Source organism: Schistocerca piceifrons, unplaced genomic scaffold (assembly GCF_021461385.2).
Source record: "Schistocerca piceifrons isolate TAMUIC-IGC-003096 unplaced genomic scaffold, iqSchPice1.1 HiC_scaffold_63, whole genome shotgun sequence".
In the NCBI taxonomy this organism is placed as follows: Eukaryota; Metazoa; Arthropoda; class Insecta; order Orthoptera; family Acrididae; genus Schistocerca; species Schistocerca piceifrons.
Genome location: NW_025728872.1, coordinates 12501 through 20000, shown reverse-complemented (window position 1 = coordinate 20000; position 7500 = coordinate 12501). Strand labels below are relative to the sequence as shown.

The window sequence follows — 7500 nt, the reverse complement described above, 5'->3', positions numbered from 1 at the left end:
CTATGAGACGCCAAGCCGACTAAGACAGCGATGGCGCCACAGTGCCCGCCTTTCGACGCCACCCACAAAGCCTGCAGCCTCTGTCGACCATAGCACCCATTCTCCAGTGGCTCTGCCGCACGAAGCCGTGGACCGGCAATGACTCCACCCGCACCCGTTCGTGGACCACCCCAACCGCCAAACGCGCACCTCCAGCGGATGAACGGCGGACGTTTCCCGCACTCGTAAAGTGCAATCCACCCCTATAACTTGCGTTTCATGAAGAGTTATTTCCAATATGCGACATTCCCGCTGTCCCTATACATGAGCCGCGACCTGTACCACTTACGAGCGAGAGACGCGATCGCGTTGCTCACTGTACGGCGTCCGATACCGAGCCATCAGCATGTCGGTCCCCATGCGCGTTGCACTCGCACTCGCACTCGCAAAAACGTGGGGCAAATATATTACGCGGAAGAGTTATAACAGACCGAGCCCCACTGCATGGGGAGTCTTTGTCACTAATGTACACAGATAGAACATTGTGGACTGGAACCAGATTACCCGTACACACGGCGCTGATTAGTAATCAATGCAGAGCCATCAAACTACAGAAAATATATACAACTGTCCGTATACATGCTGAAAGAGTCTGCCCACAATGGGAACCACACGTCAGCCAGACACTCTGATCACGCACCACTCTCTGCTTCTAACAGGCGCACATACAATATGTAAGCACCAGCATGGAACAACATCCAGTGCATCCTCTCCGCCACATTACACAATCCACACTATCACAACCAGACCAGGAGGTCCATGCGGAAAATAGAATATCCCACCCTTTCGACATCCACCATTGCGCAGATAAGGCACCAACACCCACACATGTCCTATACAACGGTGCACCCAACATCACAATAGTACCTCCTGTCACAGCGCACAAACAATGACATGAGTCAAAGACACAGGTCTGACACAAGCATAGAATTGGAGCGCCGCCTCTAATAAGCCAAAGGTGCATCCTGACGTGACAAATCTCATCATGTCACAAGCATTCACTTACTATAATCACTATCAACGAACCTGCCGCCCCGCCCCCCCCCCCCCCCCACACCTTTCCTTACAACAACGTGTAACCTAACCTAACCCATGTTGTACCTTAACCTAACCCATGTTGTACCTTAACCTAACCCATGTTGTGCCTTAACCTAACCCATGTTGTGCCTTAACCTAACCCATGTTGTCCCCTAACCTAACCCAAGTTGTCCCCTAACCTAACCCATGTTGTCCCTTAACCTAACCCATGTTGTGCCTTAACCTAACCATGTTGTGCCTTAACCTAACCCATGTTGTCCCCTAACCTAACCCATGTTGTCCCCTAACCTAACCCATGTTGTGCCTTAACCTAACCCATGTTGTCCCCTAACCTAACCCATGTTGTGCCTTAACCTAACCCATGTTGTCCCCTAACCTAACCCATGTTGTCCCCTAACCTAACCCATGTTGTGCCTTAACCTAACCCATGTTGTGCCTTAACCTAACCCATGTTGTCCCCTAACCTAACCCAAGTTGTCCCCTAACCTAACCCATGTTGTCCCCTAACCTAACCCATGTTGTGCCTTAACCTAACCCATGTTGTGCCTTAACCTAACCCATGTTGTGCCTTAACCTAACCCATGTTGTCCCCTAACCTAACCCATGTTGTCCCCTAACCTAACCCATGTTGTGCCTTAACCTAACCCATGTTGTCCCCTAACCTAACCCATGTTGTGCCTTAACCTAACCCATGTTGTCCCCTAACCTAACCCATGTTGTCCCCTAACCTAACCCATGTTGTCCCCTAACCTAACCCATGTTGTGCCTTAACCTAACCCATGTTGTGCCTTAACCTAACCCATGTTGTCCCCTAACCTAACCCATGTTGTCCCCTAACCTAACCCATGTTGTCCCCTAACCTAACCCATGTTGTCCCCTAACCTAACCCATGTTGTCCCCTAACCTAACCCATGTTGTCCCCTAACCTAACCCATGTTGTCCCCTAACCTAACCCATGTTGTCCCCTAACCTAACCCATGTTGTCCCCTAACCTAACCCATGTTGTCCCCTAACCTAACCCATGTTGTGCCCTAACCTAACCCATGTTGTGCCCTAACCTAACCCATGTTGTGCCCTAACCTAACCCATGTTGTGCCTTAACCTAACCCATGTTGTGCCTTAACCTAACCCATGTTGTCCCTAACCTAACCCAAGTTGTCCCCTAACCTAACCCATGTTGTCCCCTAACCTAACCCATGTTGTGCCTTAACCTAACCCATGTTGTGCCTTAACCTAACCCATGTTGTGCCTTAACCTAACCCATGTTGTCCCTAACCTAACCCATGTTGTCCCCTAACCTAACCCATGTTGTGCCTTAACCTAACCCATGTTGTCCCCTAACCTAACCCATGTTGTGCCTTAACCTAACCCATGTTGTCCCCTAACCTAACCCATGTTGTCCCCTAACCTAACCCATGTTGTCCCCTAACCTAACCCATGTTGTGCCTTAACCTAACCCATGTTGTGCCTTAACCTAACCCATGTTGTGCCGTAACCTAACCCATGTTGTGCCTTAACCTAACCCATGTTGTGCCTTAACCTAACCCATGTTGTGCCTTAACCTAACCCATGTTGTGCCTTAACCTAACCCATGTTGTGCCTTAACCTAACCCACGTTGTCCCCTAACGTAACCCACGTTGTCCCCTAACGTAACCCACGTTGTCCCCTAACGTAACCCACGTTGTCCCCTAACGTAACCCACGTTGTCCCCTAACGTAACCCACGTTGTCCCCTAACGTAACCCACGTTGTCCCCTAACGTAACCCACGTTGTCGCCTATCGTAACCCACGTTGTCGCCTAAACCTGCTCTGTAATTGTTATACGACTCGTTCAATTAGTGTAGTGTTGCCCACCCGCAACCCTCGCAATATAGTTCGCTACTCGCACTGCCCGCTCCCCTGTGTATCGCTTCATGTTAAACACCTTGCAAGTCTTGCTGACTTTCCACATGCTCCTGCTGTACACTGTAATGTGGATGGCAGCAGGGCGTACATGCCGCCCCCCCCCCCCCCCCACCTCTCCCCACGTCCCCACCTTGCCCCCTGCCTTCGCAAGTGGTTGGTGACAAGTTTGCATGTTCAATGCCCTTCGCATGCGACGTACGCAGGCTACGTTGTGGTGCGGCCTGTGTCAACTGTCCGCTGATGTCGTACGCGTGAACCACAATCTGTACTGCACATTCGTCCTTATGTACTGAATGATACATCGTGGCACATGTGTGACCGTACAACGACTGCGCCCAAAAACGGCGGACCATACAGTGCAAATATTGTGCACGCAGCTACGTGTCGTCTCCCTATGAGAGCTGGATTGCAGTGTGGTACGCCATAGAGACGTGTGGGAGGAACGGACGCCGTGGATGGCGATCAGCATGAGCTGTCTGTTGATGTATTCGGACCTAGTCGTCTCTCCTCACACACCGTGATGGCATGGTGCAGCGCGTTCCATATCTGCGACATGCTACAGAAGCCGGTTGACAGTCGTTCGAGCAATGGACATCGCATACGTACGGGGGGCCACCTTCCACGTATTGTCTAGGCGTGCACATTTTGTTGCGTGTATGTGGGCAGACGTAGTGTGGCGTGACACCTGACACAGGCATGCAATAATGGTTGAAGTTGCAAATGGCGATGGACGCCTACGTTTTCTGGTGAAGTTACGCAAATGAAGAAATGGTAACCCGTTGTGGTGCGGTTGTTCTCGCTAGGGGTGAATCGGTGATGGCGACGATAGGTTGAGGTACTAACCGGTTGTTCCAGCGATACCCACCATGCCGACGAAACTGAACGGCATCTGGGTGTGAAGCGATACGCGGCGGTGGCTGGGTGGGACCGTCCCCGGCCGGTGAGGGGGCGCCTCCCGGCGTGCTGGCCGCGCGGTGCGTGGGCGCACGCGCTACAGCCGGCTGGTGGGGGCGGCCAAGTGGCAGGCGCGCCGGCCGACGGACGCGGCAGGCGTCGCAGCTGCGCGCCGGCGCACCCTGCGCGCGGCGCCGTGCGGCCAAAGTAGGTCCTCGCGGGCCCGGTGCGAAGCGCGCGGTGGACATCTGCAGTGTGCTGGTCCGATTGAGGACTGTGTGCGTTGAGGATGCGCCGCCGCCCGGCGCTCGGCGCCGCGACGCCGTCTGCTGCTCGGTCGCCCCAGCGGTTCTCGCTGGTGGTTTGTATCGCAGCTGTGCGGATGTGTTGGCGTGTGCGCTGTGCTGGGAGAGTTCGCTTCGGCACCCAAGTGGGGCTTTTGTCCTTCTGTGGCGCTGGCGTTGGAGCTGCCGGTCACCGTAGGTGGCGCGTGTTGTCTCCCGCCGGCAATGCCACGACAGCACGCTCCCGGCCTCTGTCGGCAGCGGCAAGCTCAGTTGGGAGCACGGGTGGTCGCACCGAAAGCGTCTACTCGCCTAACTCCGGGCGATTGCGCCTCTCTCGAACCCGACCAAGTACTTGGGACGGCGCTGCGCGCCGCCGGGACCTGAGAGGGTTTCGAGGTGTATTGTGCAGGGGAGCTCAGCCTCCTCCTGTTTGCAGAATGATTGAGCGGACGCTTGCGTGTTCGCGCGGGCCCCCGGGACACACTCCCGGGCGGCCGGCTGCTCAGCTCTAGTTGACGCAGCTCCCTGGTTGATCCTGCCAGTAGTCATATGCTTGTCTCAAAGATTAAGCCATGCATGTCTCAGTACAAGCCGCATTAAGGTGAAACCGCGAATGGCTCATTAAATCAGTTATGGTTCCTTAGATCGTACCCACGTTACTTGGATAACTGTGGTAATTCTAGAGCTAATACATGCAAACAGAGTCCCGACCAGAGATGGAAGGGACGCTTTTATTAGATCAAAACCAATCGGTCGGCTCGTCCGGTCCGTTTTGCCTTGGTGACTCTGAATAACTTTGGGCTGATCGCACGGTCCTCGTACCGGCGACGCATCTTTCAAATGTCTGCCTTATCAACTGTCGATGGTAGGTTCTGCGCCTACCATGGTTGTAACGGGTAACGGGGAATCAGGGTTCGATTCCGGAGAGGGAGCCTGAGAAACGGCTACCACATCCAAGGAAGGCAGCAGGCGCGCAAATTACCCACTCCCGGCACGGGGAGGTAGTGACGAAAAATAACGATACGGGACTCCATCCGAGGCCCCGTAATCGGAATGAGTACACTTTAAATCCTTTAACGAGTATCTATTGGAGGGCAAGTCTGGTGCCAGCAGCCGCGGTAATTCCAGCTCCAATAGCGTATATTAAAGTTGTTGCGGTTAAAAAGCTCGTAGTTGGATTTGTGTCCCACGCTGTTGGTTCACCGCCCGTCGGTGTTTAACTGGCATGTATCGTGGGACGTCCTGCCGGTGGGGCGAGCCGAAGGCGTGCGACCGCCCCGTGCGTGCTCGTGCGTCCCGAGGCGGACCCCGTTGAAATCCTACCAGGGTGCTCTTTATTGAGTGTCTCGGTGGGCCGGCACGTTTACTTTGAACAAATTAGAGTGCTTAAAGCAGGCAAGCCCGCCTGAATACTGTGTGCATGGAATAATGGAATAGGACCTCGGTTCTATTTTGTTGGTTTTCGGAACCCGAGGTAATGATTAATAGGGACAGGCGGGGCATTCGTATTGCGACGTTAGAGGTGAAATTCTTGGATCGTCGCAAGACGAACAGAAGCGAAAGCATTTGCCAAGTATGTTTTCATTAATCAAGAACGAAAGTTAGAGGTTCGAAGGCGATCAGATACCGCCCTAGTTCTAACCATAAACGATGCCAGCCAGCGATCCGCCGCAGTTCCTCCGATGACTCGGCGGGCAGCCTCCGGGAAACCAAAGCTTTTGGGTTCCGGGGGAAGTATGGTTGCAAAGCTGAAACTTAAAGGAATTGACGGAAGGGCACCACCAGGAGTGGAGCCTGCGGCTTAATTTGACTCAACACGGGAAACCTCACCAGGCCCGGACACCGGAAGGATTGACAGATTGATAGCTCTTTCTTGATTCGGTGGGTGGTGGTGCATGGCCGTTCTTAGTTGGTGGAGCGATTTGTCTGGTTAATTCCGATAACGAACGAGACTCTAGCCTGCTAACTAGTCGCGTGACATCCTTCGTGCTGTCAGCGATTACTTTTCTTCTTAGAGGGACAGGCGGCTTCTAGCCGCACGAGATTGAGCAATAACAGGTCTGTGATGCCCTTAGATGTTCTGGGCCGCACGCGCGCTACACTGAAGGAATCAGCGTGTCTTCCTAGGCCGAAAGGTCGGGGTAACCCGCTGAACCTCCTTCGTGCTAGGGATTGGGGCTTGCAATTGTTCCCCATGAACGAGGAATTCCCAGTAAGCGCGAGTCATAAGCTCGCGTTGATTACGTCCCTGCCCTTTGTACACACCGCCCGTCGCTACTACCGATTGAATGATTTAGTGAGGTCTTCGGACTGGTACGCGGCATTGACTCTGTCGTTGCCGATGCTACCGGAAAGATGACCAAACTTGATCATTTAGAGGAAGTAAAAGTCGTAACAAGGTTTCCGTAGGTGAACCTGCGGAAGGATCATTACCGACTAGACTGCATGTCTTTCGATGTGCGTGTCGTGTCGCGCAACACGCTACCTGTACGGCTCGCAGTAGCCGTGCGCCGCGTGCGGAACCACGCGTGCCTCTCAAAACTAGCGGCAATGTTGTGTGGTACGAGCGCTGAAGCGCTGGAGCGGCTGGCTGCGGCACCTGGCGCCTGGCGCCGGTTTTGAATGACTTTCGCCCGAGTGCCTGTCCGCTCCGGTGTGGAGCCGTACGACGCCCGTCGGCCGTGAGGCCGTTGGACACAGAACGCTGGAACAGGGGCCGCCACACGCCTCACTCCCGCCTATGCGACCGTCTCGAAAGAGACGGCGGAAACTTGAGAAAAGATCACCCAGGACGGTGGATCACTCGGCTCGTGGGTCGATGAAGAACGCAGCAAATTGCGCGTCGACATGTGAACTGCAGGACACATGAACATCGACGTTTCGAACGCACATTGCGGTCCATGGATTCCGTTCCCGGGCCACGTCTGGCTGAGGGTCGGCTACGTATACTGAAGCGCGCGGCGTTTGCCCCGCTTCGCAGACCTGGGAGTGTCGCGGCCGCCTGTGGGGCCGGCCGCGTCTCCTCAAACGTGCGATGCGCGCCCGTCGCCTGGCGGTTCGCATACCGGTACTTTCTCGGTAGCGTGCACAGCCGGCTGGCGGTGTGGCGTGCGACACCTCGTACAACGACCTCAGAGCAGGCGAGACTACCCGCTGAATTTAAGCATATTACTAAGCGGAGGAAAAGAAACTAACAAGGATTCCCCCAGTAGCGGCGAGCGAACAGGGAAGAGTCCAGCACCGAACCCCGCAGGCTGCCGCCTGTCGTGGCATGTGGTGTTTGGGAGGGTCCACTACCCCGACGCCTCGCGCCGAGCCCAAGTCCAACTTGAATGA

At 54.6% G+C, this 7500-nt stretch overlaps 2 non-coding genes and 1 pseudogene across 2 annotated transcripts; all 3 read left to right on the top strand.

Annotated features, from left to right (window-relative positions):
• Window positions 1-4686: 4686 nt before the first annotated feature.
• On the top strand, window positions 4687-6596 carry LOC124764179. Its single transcript, XR_007012737.1, has one exon. It is a non-coding gene; the product is annotated as a small subunit ribosomal RNA (ribosomal RNA).
• Window positions 6597-6947: 351 nt separating this feature from the next.
• LOC124764185 lies at window positions 6948-7102 on the top strand. The gene has a single exon (XR_007012738.1). It is a non-coding gene; the product is annotated as a 5.8S ribosomal RNA (ribosomal RNA).
• A 188-nt stretch (window positions 7103-7290) lies between these two features.
• LOC124764182 overlaps window positions 7291-7500 on the top strand; it is a 4226-nt pseudogene continuing 4016 nt past the window's right edge.